Source organism: Schistocerca nitens, chromosome 1, assembly GCF_023898315.1.
Source record: "Schistocerca nitens isolate TAMUIC-IGC-003100 chromosome 1, iqSchNite1.1, whole genome shotgun sequence".
Classification (NCBI taxonomy): Eukaryota; Metazoa; Arthropoda; class Insecta; order Orthoptera; family Acrididae; genus Schistocerca; species Schistocerca nitens.
Window position 1 is genome coordinate 378537354 of NC_064614.1, and position 15900 is coordinate 378553253.

The window sequence follows — 15900 nt, forward strand, 5'->3', positions numbered from 1 at the left end:
GAACTGATTCTAGTATGAAGTTTCATAGTGTTTCTAAGTTAGTTCAATAGTGATTTTCTTTGCAACTGAATACAAACTTCTCTTTAACTAAATGAACGAAACTTTAAAAAGAGGATAATGTAATTACTGTGAATTATTGCACTTTTCCGATACTGTTAAAGAAAGGAATGATACGTGATAGTAAAACCTCTGATAAGACTGGCGATCTTTTTCCTTAGTACACCATATAGTACACAAAATAGTGTACTTCCCGTGAGTAAAGTCACAGTGAACTCAGTCTTCTGGAGTGTAATGATTTTGCTCGTTCGGAATAACCCTTCGAATACTATGAACGTGTGGTCATATTGCTATCTATGTGCTTCGCTAATACATTTGCAAACCGATTTTTCTCTTACAAAATGCAAGGCAACACTTGTAAGGTCCGAAACATTTTTAATTTTCATAGAAGTGGTAGATACAGTCAGAACAATTTTTATAGTATGATCAATTTCATTTTTAACAAATAAATAAATATATACTCAAGGCCCCCCTGCGGGTTCGGGGGTTAGACTAGGCCCGCGGTATTCCTGCCTGTCGTAAGAGGCGACTAAAAGGAGTCTCAAATGTTTCGGCCTTATGTGATGGTCCCTTCTCGGGTTTGACCTCCATCTTTCTAAAGTGTTCCGCAGAACGAGCCAATTGGGGAAGGGCGCCTTACATGGTGCACTGTATACGTCGTGCATTGAGACCTTTAGCCGGCTTTCTCGTCGTTGCAATGGTGTCGAGCTCGTTTTCCATCTCTTGGGCGAGGATACGTCCCTGGGTGCGATTACCACGCTGCGCTCTGCAGTGTTGCTTTTCGCTGCGACGACGACCTCATACATTTTTGCACCTAAGATCCAGCACGGTAGCCAGTCCGTTGTGGTGGGGCCGCCATGTACCCTGTTGGTTGTAGCCCCCTGACAACACAGGGATCGCTCTACTGATGCCTGCGCCGTTTACTCCCCATGTATGCCAAGGAGTAGATGCCCATCTACCGGCAATGGCCATCCAGCCAGGTGGCCCTTGCTGTGGCTGGGTGGCGCCCATGGGGAGGGCCCTTGGTCGGAGTAGGTGGCATCAGGGTGGATGACACGCAATGAAGCGTGGCACATCATCTCTTGCTGGTGGCCAGCCACCAGCAGTCTCTAAGCGTTCGAGGACTCATTTTAAAGGTAACGTTTATGACCCCAAATCGTTCCCATCCCTGGCCACACCATGGGAGAAACGAAAGGCAATGAATGACAGTGACACGTATTCGCCCAGGTATCTCGTCTGTACCAGAGCTGATGGGGAATCCGTTGTATCCGTGAAGCCTCAGTTCTTTGTAGAGCATTTAGAGGACTAGTTTGGGGAGGTAGAGGGCTTGTCCAAAATGCGCTCTGGGTCAGTTTTGATAAAAACGGCATCCTCCGCCCAGTCACGCAGGTAACTTGCTTGTGACAAGTTGGGGGATGTTAACGTTACCATCACACCACATAAGAGTTTAAATATGGTCCAGGGTGTTATTTTCCATAGGGACCTACTTTTGCAGTCTGATGACGAGCTGCGAGCCAACTTAGAGCGTAGAGGTGTTCATCGGGGTCCGAGGGACAATCAGGTTGCTACCGGTGCCTTCATCTTTTTTTTTTTTAAAATTTCTTTATTTCATTTCATAATAATTATACAATAATAACCCACCACCTTAATGATTAGTGGGTCCTATTTTCCTAGATTTACAATAGCAGCTAAACATTTGTTTTTCTTATCTACAGACAGTTCTACGATATTTACTAGGCAGACTACTTCTTAGTTTACTAGCTAGCATAATTTCTAATTACTACAACAGGTTAATTCTAACTCTAACTGCCTGCAGCGTTACAATTGCGCCAGTTGATGATATAAACCTACTTGATGCCCTGCTCATAGAGCTAATCCCTATGAGCAAGCCCCTGGCACAGGGCGGGCAAGGGTTAATTATCGCTGCAGGTTCCTAACTTACTATCCTATTCTAATTGACTAAGTCTACTTCCTACTTTATGTCATTATCGGTGCGTTGTCTTTATCAGGATTTGCCCCAGTCCCCCTGGTCCTAATCGTGGCGGATTCCAACTGTAAGTCGACCTGTCCACGAACCGGCGGTATGGGATTGGGGCGGTGGTCGCATTCAGTGTTGTCTATTACTCAAGCATGAAGATCTCTCAAAAAAGTTGTCAATACTTTTTGTGATACCTCATTTGCCAATGTATTTAGTCTGTGAAATGTCTCTTCCTGTCTTAAAAGGTCATAGATGTTTGTGCTAGGTAGTTGTCGTCTCAGTGTCCCGGCTACATCATCGAAAAGGGGGCACTCATAAACCACATGGTCGGGAGTACCCTCCGGTGCGCCACAGTCACACGCAGGCGTAGCCTTTTTCCCAAACCGACAAAGATATGTCGGATAGGGGCCATGACCGGTGAGAAAGTGGAACAATCCCCGTGTTGGTTCGAAATACTTCATTTTCAGTCTGTCCCTTACGTCTGGTAGGAACTGAAAGGTTCTTCTACCATTATCATCCGACTCCCATTTTTCCTGCCATAGGTTTACCCCTCTTTCCCTAATCTCCCCTTTGTCCCTGACTGGTGCTCCCATAATTTCTTCTACCTTATTGATTGGCGACTCCATGTTGTCTTGTGCACAACGACCAGATAACAGGTATACTTGAAAAAAGAGACAGCATTGGTCGTATATTTTTACTATTGCAGAATCGATTTTCTGTCACTGAGTGACCATCTTCAGTGCTAGAAGTTAAAAAATTTTCACATTACGATCAGAGAGTACAACATAGAAAATCACAATTACATCTGTATATGAACATTACACTTGTTAGAAACAAACCTATATTGTATAACTTAAATTGGGATGCACTGTTGACACTATGCATTACGGCGATCACATAGACTGAGGTCGCTGTTTACCTGCACTTGTTCAGCAGACCTCGGTGTGACGGGGCTTGACACGCCCTCTATGTGACATGTGTCACGTGAAGACATAGTATTATTGGTTTTGCGAATTATTAACACTAAATAACTCTTGTACTTTTGTGAATGGTGTAGTAATTCAAATTTAAAATGTACGTACAACACATAGCAGATGGAGAATATCTAAAATACATTGGCATATTGTTTTTTATAAACTATGAAACATAAAATAGATCGATGATAAGTTATTAGAGTGCAGACCATGTAAAAAGCAAAAGACAATGCCAAAGAATAATAAATGAACAACATAAAAAGAGGCGCAACACACGTCTTTCTTAAAAAACGTAACACCCACCATCTGGCGTGGGAAGTCAAAAGTACAACGTTCGTAATTTAGGTAACAAACGTTAATATCAAGGAGTCAATATATAAAAAATAATAACATTAATACCAAGGAGTCAAATATATTAAAAATAATCACATTACGAAACTGCCGTTACTTAATAATTAAATTAAAACGCCGTGCAAATGTAAGGTGCGAACAAGTAGTATACATCAATCATCGAGAAACCAACATGAGGAAGGACAAGTAACAGTGTCACTTATACCAAAATGTACATCGTACTTTAGAGAAATTAAACATAGACTATGCACGATATCCAGCACTTATTCAAATAGCAAAAGAATTGTTAACCTACATTAAAAATAATTACGTAAAGTGATAACCGGTTTGTATTACTTTGTGTCAACGCCTACGAGATGTCGACTGTCGTAAAATTATGTTCAGTAGGCGTCCATAAGTTCTGTAAATTACAGAACAAACAAGAAAGAAGCATCTTTTAAAAACCGAAATTAGTAATGTTATTAAAACAAACTAAAAACATGTGCGTCAATGTGTTGAGACAGTTGAAATAGCGACCATTATACGTGTTCTCGTAGCGACTATGACTGAGGCGTTGTATATAAGGGATAACAAGCAGCTGACTATGAAATGCAAATTGTGATAAATGACCACAAGTTGACTTTATTTCATAGTAAATCGGAGAAGCATTCCCAAAAATGTGTGCTTCTCGATATCGTTTGCTCGTTGAGCAGCGTGATATCTGGAGCTTTATTATGACAAAAGATCTCCATCTCTTCCATAAGGTCGAGAAGGCGACCTTTTTTACCCTTGTGCAACAATTTCAATTGCGATGTCAAATCTGGAGTTGTATGACCAGTTGCTACCAGATGGGCTGCGAAATTCGATTTTTCAGCAATATCTTTCCTCTCAAGTGCTACGTGCTCACGGAACCTTGTTTCTAATTTTCGTCCTGTTTGCCCTATGTAACCTGCATTACACGCGGCACACATAAGTTTGTAAATACCTGATTCATGTAAGACTTTGCGTTCATGAATGTTATTCCTTAAAAGCACGCCCAGTCTGTTCGCCGTCGAGAAACCTACATTAATATTTCTCTTCTTGAATACACTGGCAATTTTATTGCTAATGGGACCATAGAAAGGCAATGTGATAAATTTTTGATTTTTAGTTTCGCTTATCTCATTCCGCCTTAAATTGTCTTTACTATATTTTTTGGATGTCATCTCATAAATGTTCATGACATATTTCAACGGGTAATTATTATTTCTTGCAATTTGTTTAACTATGTTTAACTCTTTCTCATGGTTTTCCTTAGATAATGGTAATCGGAACATACGATGAAATGCAAAGTGGAAAAACGCTTTTTTGTGTTGGTCTGGGTGTTGTGAACGATAATTCAAGATGATATCTGTGAATGTTGATTTTCTGTAAATGTCAAATGTATGTTTTCCATTTTCCCTTCCAATGGTTAGGTCTAAAAAATTAATGACTCCATTCTGTTCTTTTTCAACTGTGAAAGCAATTTTGTTGTGTAAGCTATTAAATGTACTGACGACTTCTTCAATATCAGATTGACTACCATTAATAAGCAATAGCGTGTCGTCTACATATCTATAGTAGTATACGATCTTTTTAGCTACTGTTGGAAAATCTTTTAGTAATTTCAATTCAAGATAGTTAATAAAGATATCTGCCATAATCCCTGATACAGAGTTTCCCATGCTGAGTCCGTCTTTTTGGACATAGACTTTATCGTTAAATGTGAAGTAGTTATATTTTAAGCAGAATGATAATAATTCTATGAACTCGTTTATTTCCACGCTGGACATATTACTGTGGTTTCTGAAATTAGCGTCAATAATTTGTATTGTTTCATCAATCGGGATATTCGTATATAAATTGACAATGTCCAGCGAAAGAAACGTCATAGTGTCTGTAATAGGTATATCTTTTATTTTCTCTACTAATTGGGTACTATTTTTAATCGAGAACTGTTGCACAAATTTATAATGCTTATTCAAAATAGTTAAACATTTTTTCGCAATATTCACCAACGGGCCCCCTCTCCCATCAACTATCGGTCTAACGGGATTAGATTGCTTATGAACCTTGAATTGTGATCGTAACTTAGGGATTTTTGGATTCATTATCTTGAGATACTGTATCTCACGAGGGGTTATTATATTTGAAAGTGATTTAAGTTTTTCATTTAACTTTCTTTGGATCTCATTCGTTGGGTCTCTCGCAATTGATGTAATACCGTTTTCTTGAAAAAATTGTAAAGTTTTTTCTACATACATTTCTTTTGTAACAATAATAACAGAATTCCCTTTGTCTGCCTTTGTGACAATTGCATTACTTTCTTGTAATTTATTATTCAAATTTTTCACTGTCAAACGGTCCCTCCTGTTTTGGTTATTTTCTTTTCCTACCTCGTTCTTCAATAGCTTTTCTACCGCTACAGCCATTTTATTCTGTTCTACCTTATTTATTTTACAACTATCCATCCCAAATTTTACCTGCACTAGTGTATTCTTAATTGCCCTCCTATCTAATTGTTTATGTATGTTGTACTTTAAACCTTTATTCAAAAGTTCCTTTTCTTCCTGATTAAATACTATATCCGTTAAATTTTTAACTCTAGGATAGAAGTTATATTTATGTTCGCCATTTAACATTTGTCCTTTCCCTTGTCCCACTAGCTTAGCTATTTTTTTGACATGTTTAGCTCTTACTTTACTAACTACATTATACACAATCTCATTTACTCTTGAGAGTAGCAAATCTAAAATTAAAGGAGAGACAAGTTCACCCAAATTGGCGTGTGCTTCGAACAGTTGTGAATTAATAACACTTTTTTTAAAAAACAGTTTCCTAATTTCACTTCTCATCAAAACCAGTTCGCATTTTTTCATTGTCACTGCGCACATTTGTCGTCGTATATTAAAATAACTCTGTACATACCGTGGGGTAACATTTTTCTTAATACACTCTTTGTTGAACTGTATATCAAGCTGGCGATCACAAGTCAACATATACAGTTCAACAAAGAGTGTATTAAGAAAAATGTTACCCCACGGTATGTACAGAGTTATTTTAATATACGACGACAAATGTGCGCAGTGACAATGAAAAAATGCGAACTGGTTTTGAGGAGAAGTGAAATTAGGAAACTGTTTTTTAAAAAAAGTGTTATTAATTCACAACTGTTCGAAGCACACGCCAATTTGGGTGAACTTGTCTCTCCTTTAATTTTAGATTTGCTACTCTCAAGAGTAAATGAGATTGTGTATAATGTAGTTAGTAAAGTAAGAGCTAAACATGTCAAAAAAATAGCTAAGCTAGTGGGACAAGGGAAAGGACAAATGTTAAATGGCGAACATAAATATAACTTCTATCCTAGAGTTAAAAATTTAACGGATATAGTATTTAATCAGGAAGAAAAGGAACTTTTGAATAAAGGTTTAAAGTACAACATACATAAACAATTAGATAGGAGGGCAATTAAGAATACACTAGTGCAGGTAAAATTTGGGATGGATAGTTGTAAAATAAATAAGGTAGAACAGAATAAAATGGCTGTAGCGGTAGAAAAGCTATTGAAGAACGAGGTAGGAAAAGAAAATAACCAAAACAGGAGGGACCGTTTGACAGTGAAAAATTTGAATAATAAATTACAAGAAAGTAATGCAATTGTCACAAAGGCAGACAAAGGGAATTCTGTTATTATTGTTACAAAAGAAATGTATGTAGAAAAAACTTTACAATTTTTTCAAGAAAACGGTATTACATCAATTGCGAGAGACCCAACGAATGAGATCCAAAGAAAGTTAAATGAAAAACTTAAATCACTTTCAAATATAATAACCCCTCGTGAGATACAGTATCTCAAGATAATGAATCCAAAAATCCCTAAGTTACGATCACAATTCAAGGTTCATAAGCAATCTAATCCCGTTAGACCGATAGTTGATGGGAGAGGGGGCCCGTTGGTGAATATTGCGAAAAAATGTTTAACTATTTTGAATAAGCATTATAAATTTGTGCAACAGTTCTCGATTAAAAATAGTACCCAATTAGTAGAGAAAATAAAAGATATACCTATTACAGACACTATGACGTTTCTTTCGCTGGACATTGTCAATTTATATACGAATATCCCGATTGATGAAACAATACAAATTATTGACGCTAATTTCAGAAACCACAGTAATATGTCCAGCGTGGAAATAAACGAGTTCATAGAATTATTATCATTCTGCTTAAAATATAACTACTTCACATTTAACGATAAAGTCTATGTCCAAAAAGACGGACTCAGCATGGGAAACTCTGTATCAGGGATTATGGCAGATATCTTTATTAACTATCTTGAATTGAAATTACTAAAAGATTTTCCAACAGTAGCTAAAAAGATCGTATACTACTATAGATATGTAGACGACACGCTATTGCTTATTAATGGTAGTCAATCTGATATTGAAGAAGTCGTCAGTACATTTAATAGCTTACACAACAAAATTGCTTTCACAGTTGAAAAAGAACAGAATGGAGTCATTAATTTTTTAGACCTAACCATTGGAAGGGAAAATGGAAAACATACATTTGACATTTACAGAAAATCAACATTCACAGATATCATCTTGAATTATCGTTCACAACACCCAGACCAACACAAAAAAGCGTTTTTCCACTTTGCATTTCATCGTATGTTCCGATTACCATTATCTAAGGAAAACCATGAGAAAGAGTTAAACATAGTTAAACAAATTGCAAGAAATAATAATTACCCGTTGAAATATGTCATGAACATTTATGAGATGACATCCAAAAAATATAGTAAAGACAATTTAAGGCGGAATGAGATAAGCGAAACTAAAAATCAAAAATTTATCACATTGCCTTTCTATGGTCCCATTAGCAATAAAATTGCCAGTGTATTCAAGAAGAGAAATATTAATGTAGGTTTCTCGACGGCGAACAGACTGGGCGTGCTTTTAAGGAATAACATTCATGAACGCAAAGTCTTACATGAATCAGGTATTTACAAACTTATGTGTGCCGCGTGTAATGCAGGTTACATAGGGCAAACAGGACGAAAATTAGAAACAAGGTTCCGTGAGCACGTAGCACTTGAGAGGAAAGATATTGCTGAAAAATCGAATTTCGCAGCCCATCTGGTAGCAACTGGTCATACAACTCCAGATTTGACATCGCAATTGAAATTGTTGCACAAGGGTAAAAAAGGTCGCCTTCTCGACCTTATGGAAGAGATGGAGATCTTTTGTCATAATAAAGCTCCAGATATCACGCTGCTCAACGAGCAAACGATATCGAGAAGCACACATTTTTGGGAATGCTTCTCCGATTTACTATGAAATAAAGTCAACTTGTGGTCATTTATCACAATTTGCATTTCATAGTCAGCTGCTTGTTATCCCTTATATACAACGCCTCAGTCATAGTCGCTACGAGAACACGTATAATGGTCGCTATTTCAACTGTCTCAACACATTGACGCACATGTTTTTAGTTTGTTTTAATAACATTACTAATTTCGGTTTTTAAAAGATGCTTCTTTCTTGTTTGTTCTGTAATTTACAGAACTTATGGACGCCTACTGAACATAATTTTACGACAGTCGACATCTCGTAGGCGTTGACACAAAGTAATACAAACCGGTTATCACTTTACGTAATTATTTTTAATGTAGGTTAACAATTCTTTTGCTATTTGAATAAGTGCTGGATATCGTGCATAGTCTATGTTTAATTTCTCTAAAGTACGATGTACATTTTGGTATAAGTGACACTGTTACTTGTCCTTCCTCATGTTGGTTTCTCGATGATTGATGTATACTACTTGTTCGCACCTTACATTTGCACGGCGTTTTAATTTAATTATTAAGTAACGGCAGTTTCGTAATGTGATTATTTTTAATATATTTGACTCCTTGGTATTAATGTTATTATTTTTTATATATTGACTCCTTGATATTAACGTTTGTTACCTAAATTACGAACGTTGTACTTTTGACTTCCCACGCCAGATGGTGGGTGTTACGTTTTTTAAGAAAGACGTGTGTTGCGCCTCTTTTTATGTTGTTCATTTATTATTCTTTGGCATTGTCTTTTGCTTTTTACATGGTCTGCACTCTAATAACTTATCATCGATCTATTTTATGTTTCATAGTTTATAAAAAACAATATGCCAATGTATTTTAGATATTCTCCATCTGCTATGTGTTGTACGTACATTTTAAATTTGAATTACTACACCATTCACAAAAGTACAAGAGTTATTTAGTGTTAATAATTCGCAAAACCAATAATACTATGTCTTCACGTGACACATGTCACATAGAGGGCGTGTCAAGCCCCGTCACACCGAGGTCTGCTGAACAAGTGCAGGTAAACAGCGACCTCAGTCTATGTGATCGCCGTAATGCATAGTGTCAACAGTGCATCCCAATTTAAGTTATACAATATAGGTTTGTTTCTAACAAGTGTAATGTTCATATACAGATGTAATTGTGATTTTCTATGTTGTACTCTCTGATCGTAATGTGAAAATTTTTTAACTTCTAGCACTGAAGATGGTCACTCAGTGACAGAAAATCGATTCTGCAATAGTAAAAATATACGACCAATGCTGTCTCTTTTTTCAAGTATACCTGTTATCTGGTCGTTGTGCACAAGACAACATGGAGTCGCCAATCAATAAAATTTTGCCTAGCTGGGCTTGTGCAGCGTATTTTAAATACAAGAAGTTAAAAATCAAGCTGGCGATCACAAGTCAACATATACAGTTCAACAAAGAGTGTATTAAGAAAAATGTTACCCCACGGTATGTACAGAGTTATTTTAATATACGACGACAAATGTGCGCAGTGACAATGAAAAAATGCGAACTGGTTTTGAGGAGAAGTGAAATTAGGAAACTGTTTTTTAAAAAAAGTGTTATTAATTCACAACTGTTCGAAGCACACGCCAATTTGGGTGAACTTGTCTCTCCTTTAATTTTAGATTTGCTACTCTCAAGAGTAAATGAGATTGTGTATAATGTAGTTAGTAAAGTAAGAGCTAAACATGTCAAAAAAATAGCTAAGCTAGTGGGACAAGGGAAAGGACAAATGTTAAATGGCGAACATAAATATAACTTCTATCCTAGAGTTAAAAATTTAACGGATATAGTATTTAATCAGGAAGAAAAGGAACTTTTGAATAAAGGTTTAAAGTACAACATACATAAACAATTAGATAGGAGGGCAATTAAGAATACACTAGTGCAGGTAAAATTTGGGATGGATAGTTGTAAAATAAATAAGGTAGAACAGAATAAAATGGCTGTAGCGGTAGAAAAGCTATTGAAGAACGAGGTAGGAAAAGAAAATAACCAAAACAGGAGGGACCGTTTGACAGTGAAAAATTTGAATAATAAATTACAAGAAAGTAATGCAATTGTCACAAAGGCAGACAAAGGGAATTCTGTTATTATTGTTACAAAAGAAATGTATGTAGAAAAAACTTTACAATTTTTTCAAGAAAACGGTATTACATCAATTGCGAGAGACCCAACGAATGAGATCCAAAGAAAGTTAAATGAAAAACTTAAATCACTTTCAAATATAATAACCCCTCGTGAGATACAGTATCTCAAGATAATGAATCCAAAAATCCCTAAGTTACGATCACAATTCAAGGTTCATAAGCAATCTAATCCCGTTAGACCGATAGTTGATGGGAGAGGGGGCCCGTTGGTGAATATTGCGAAAAAATGTTTAACTATTTTGAATAAGCATTATAAATTTGTGCAACAGTTCTCGATTAAAAATAGTACCCAATTAGTAGAGAAAATAAAAGATATACCTATTACAGACACTATGACGTTTCTTTCGCTGGACATTGTCAATTTATATACGAATATCCCGATTGATGAAACAATACAAATTATTGACGCTAATTTCAGAAACCACAGTAATATGTCCAGCGTGGAAATAAACGAGTTCATAGAATTATTATCATTCTGCTTAAAATATAACTACTTCACATTTAACGATAAAGTCTATGTCCAAAAAGACGGACTCAGCATGGGAAACTCTGTATCAGGGATTATGGCAGATATCTTTATTAACTATCTTGAATTGAAATTACTAAAAGATTTTCCAACAGTAGCTAAAAAGATCGTATACTACTATAGATATGTAGACGACACGCTATTGCTTATTAATGGTAGTCAATCTGATATTGAAGAAGTCGTCAGTACATTTAATAGCTTACACAACAAAATTGCTTTCACAGTTGAAAAAGAACAGAATGGAGTCATTAATTTTTTAGACCTAACCATTGGAAGGGAAAATGGAAAACATACATTTGACATTTACAGAAAATCAACATTCACAGATATCATCTTGAATTATCGTTCACAACACCCAGACCAACACAAAAAAGCGTTTTTCCACTTTGCATTTCATCGTATGTTCCGATTACCATTATCTAAGGAAAACCATGAGAAAGAGTTAAACATAGTTAAACAAATTGCAAGAAATAATAATTACCCGTTGAAATATGTCATGAACATTTATGAGATGACATCCAAAAAATATAGTAAAGACAATTTAAGGCGGAATGAGATAAGCGAAACTAAAAATCAAAAATTTATCACATTGCCTTTCTATGGTCCCATTAGCAATAAAATTGCCAGTGTATTCAAGAAGAGAAATATTAATGTAGGTTTCTCGACGGCGAACAGACTGGGCGTGCTTTTAAGGAATAACATTCATGAACGCAAAGTCTTACATGAATCAGGTGTTTACAAACTTATGTGTGCCGCGTGTAATGCAGGTTACATAGGGCAAACAGGACGAAAATTAGAAACAAGGTTCCGTGAGCACGTAGCACTTGAGAGGAAAGATATTGCTGAAAAATCGAATTTCGCAGCCCATCTGGTAGCAACTGGTCATACAACTCCAGATTTGACATCGCAATTGAAATTGTTGCACAAGGGTAAAAAAGGTCGCCTTCTCGACCTTATGGAAGAGATGGAGATCTTTTGTCATAATAAAGCTCCAGATATCACGCTGCTCAACGAGCAAACGATATCGAGAAGCACACATTTTTGGGAATGCTTCTCCGATTTACTATGAAATAAAGTCAACTTGTGGTCATTTATCACAATTTGCATTTCATAGTCAGCTGCTTGTTATCCCTTATATACAACGCCTCAGTCATAGTCGCTACGAGAACACGTATAATGGTCGCTATTTCAACTGTCTCAACACATTGACACACATGTTTTTAGTTTGTTTTAATAACATTACTAATTTCGGTTTTTAAAAGATGCTTCTTTCTTGTTTGTTCTGTAATTTACAGAACTTATGGACGCCTACTGAACATAATTTTACGACAGTCGACATCTCGTAGGCGTTGACACAAAGTAATACAAACCGGTTATCACTTTACGTAATTATTTTTAATGTAGGTTAACAATTCTTTTGCTATTTGAATAAGTGCTGGATATCGTGCATAGTCTATGTTTAATTTCTCTAAAGTACGATGTACATTTTGGTATAAGTGACACTGTTACTTGTCCTTCCTCATGTTGGTTTCTCGATGATTGATGTATACTACTTGTTCGCACCTTACATTTGCACGGCGTTTTAATTTAATTATTAAGTAACGGCAGTTTCGTAATGTGATTATTTTTAATATATTTGACTCCTTGGTATTAATGTTATTATTTTTTATATATTGACTCCTTGATATTAACGTTTGTTACCTAAATTACGAACGTTGTACTTTTGACTTCCCACGCCAGATGGTGGGTGTTACGTTTTTTAAGAAAGACGTGTGTTGCGCCTCTTTTTATGTTGTTCATTTATTATTCTTTGGCATTGTCTTTTGCTTTTTACATGGTCTGCACTCTAATAACTTATCATCGATCTATTTTATGTTTCATAGTTTATAAAAAACAATATGCCAATGTATTTTAGATATTCTCCATCTGCTATGTGTTGTACGTACATTTTAAATTTGAATTACTACACCATTCACAAAAGTACAAGAGTTATTTAGTGTTAATAATTCGCAAAACCAATAATACTATGTCTTCACGTGACACATGTCACATAGAGGGCGTGTCAAGCCCCGTCACACCGAGGTCTGCTGAACAAGTGCAGGTAAACAGCGACCTCAGTCTATGTGATCGCCGTAATGCATAGTGTCAACAGTGCATCCCAATTTAAGTTATACAATATAGGTTTGTTTCTAACAAGTGTAATGTTCATATACAGATGTAATTGTGATTTTCTATGTTGTACTCTCTGATCGTAATGTGAAAATTTTTTAACTTCTAGCACTGAAGATGGTCACTCAGTGACAGAAAATCGATTCTGCAATAGTAAAAATATACGACCAATGCTGTCTCTTTTTTCAAGTATACTTCTTCTACCTTGGTAATAACCCCCTTTTTTACCCAGTACCAGGCAGCCTGTTCCCTAATCTTTATATCTAGGGGACAGAGTCCCATTATGATTAACAAGGCTCCTCCTGGAGATGTTCTGTAAGCTCCCACAGACCTTAATATCATGTTCCTTTGTACTCTCCTCACCGTCATAGCAGGCACCACCCTCGTGAGCCTTTGAGCCCAGACTCCCGAACCGTAACCCACTATTGACGTCAGTATGCTGTTGTGGTAGAGTTTAATTAATGGAGGCGGGAGGTGGAATCTCTTGTGTCCTATGGTAATCAGATTATTTAGTGATTGTAGTGCTTTCTGGGTCACAGTTTGTATGTGCTTTGCAAAATTCCACCTTTCATCGATGATGATTCCTAAGTAACGTGTCTCTCGTCTTCTGAGAACAGGCATTCCGTTGATTCTCACAGTCGGGTTTCTTATTAACTGTCCTTTGAGTAGTAAGTAAGTCGATTTGGTTGGTGAAATGGTCATTTTGGTCCTACGGCACCATAGTTGCAGTATGTCTATTGCTCTCTCTATCTTTGGCTCTATGTCCTCACGACTTCGGCCGCCAACCAGCAGGAGGAGGTCGTCAGCGTAGGCTATCACCTCTAGCACGTCTTCGCTCTGTTGTAAGCTCTCCAGGAGAGGCTCCATGTGGATGTCCCAGAAAAGAGGACCCAACACGGAGCCCTGGGGGCAGCCCTTGGTGATAGTTTTCCGGACTTTCCCGCTAGGGGATGATAGCCATACCTCCCGGTCTTCACAATAGCTCCTCAGACACCCATATAGCAGCCCTGGGCACTCCTTCTCCCGTAAGCAGGAGAAGAGCGAAGGCCACCACAGGTTGTCGAAGGCGCCACTGATATCTACCATGACGCCAACAACATACTTACACAGGGCTGAGCCACAGACCTCGGCCGCTAGGGCGATTGCATCAGATGCCGATCGCCCCGGCCTGAAACCGAATTGCCTGTCGCTCACCCCGTGCAGCATGCGGTGAGCAGTCAGCCTGTTCGCTAATATGAGACCTGAGTTTCTCCTGGCGTATACAACTTTCAAATAACTTCCGGGAATTCAGCCAGGTAACACTTTCAGCGACCGCCGATATTTCGGCGGGAGAACACCCCGCCATTTTCAAGGCAAACTGCAACGGACAGGCGGCGTGCATGCAAATTTAATACCTCGGTTCTGCGACAGAAGCAGGAAAGATAACACACACACTGAACACTAGTGCCACCAAAGATGACCAAAGTCAGAGCTATCGATAGTGAGACTATGAATTCACAGGTGAGGCAGCATTGACTCTGTTCCTCTGTTTTTTGACAAGGGAGAGAGCCGGATTCCAAACAGAGTTTAAACAGAAACCTCCATCCCTGTTAACGAGGTTGCTCGCTAGTTTAATCTCAACTGCCTCCTTAATGACACTGTCCCAATAGCTGGATGTGCATGCCAATATCTCGGTGTTATTATATAACATGGGGTGACCAGTATCCAAGCAATGTTCGGCAATAGCAGATCTATTTGGCTGCTGTAATCGTGTGTGCCGTTTATGCTCAGTACATCTGTCCTCCACGGTCCTGATAGTTTGACCAATATATGCCATACCGCAGCTACAGGGAATACGATACACACCTGCCTTACGCAATCCAAGATCATCCTTAACGGAACTCAAAAGTGCTCTAATTTTAGATGGAGGTCGGAAAACACATTTCACATCGTATTTCCGTAAAATACGACCGATCTTATTGGACGTGTTTCCTACGTAAGGCAAAAAGGCAGTAGACTTAGGTGTTGACTCAGAATTATCATCAATCACCCGATGTACAGTTGGTCGACCAAAACCAGTTGTCAAAAAACAGAGGAACAGAGTCAATGCTGCCTCACCTGTGAATTCATAGTCTCACTATCGATAGCTCTGACTTTGGTCATCTTTGGTGGCACTAGTGTTCAGTGTGTGTGTTATCTTTCCTGCTTCTGTCGCAGAACCGAGGTATTAAATTTGCATGCACGCCGCCTGTCCGTTGCAGTTTGCCTTGAAAATGGCGGGGTGTTCTCCCGCCGAAATATCGGCGGTCGCTGAAAGTGTTACCTGGCTGAATTCCCGGAAGTTATTTGAATGTT

General features: G+C 37.7%; 3 long non-coding RNA genes across 3 annotated transcripts; 2 read left to right on the plus strand and 1 right to left on the minus strand.

Annotated features, from left to right (window-relative positions):
* Nucleotides 1-2655: 2655 nt before the first annotated feature.
* On the minus strand, nucleotides 2656-3597 carry LOC126235768 (uncharacterized). Its single transcript, XR_007544810.1, has 3 exons — nucleotides 3439-3597; nucleotides 2875-3001; nucleotides 2656-2777 (listed from the first exon to the last, which is right to left on the minus strand). It is a non-coding gene; the product is annotated as an uncharacterized LOC126235768 (long non-coding RNA).
* Nucleotides 3598-9061: 5464 nt separating this feature from the next.
* LOC126235772 (uncharacterized) lies at nucleotides 9062-10030 on the plus strand. The gene is made up of 3 exons (XR_007544811.1): nucleotides 9062-9247; nucleotides 9685-9811; nucleotides 9909-10030. It is a non-coding gene; the product is annotated as an uncharacterized LOC126235772 (long non-coding RNA).
* A 2699-nt stretch (nucleotides 10031-12729) lies between these two features.
* LOC126235778 (uncharacterized) lies at nucleotides 12730-13763 on the plus strand. Its single transcript, XR_007544812.1, has 3 exons — nucleotides 12730-13014; nucleotides 13452-13578; nucleotides 13676-13763. It is a non-coding gene; the product is annotated as an uncharacterized LOC126235778 (long non-coding RNA).
* Nucleotides 13764-15900: the final 2137 nt, after the last annotated feature.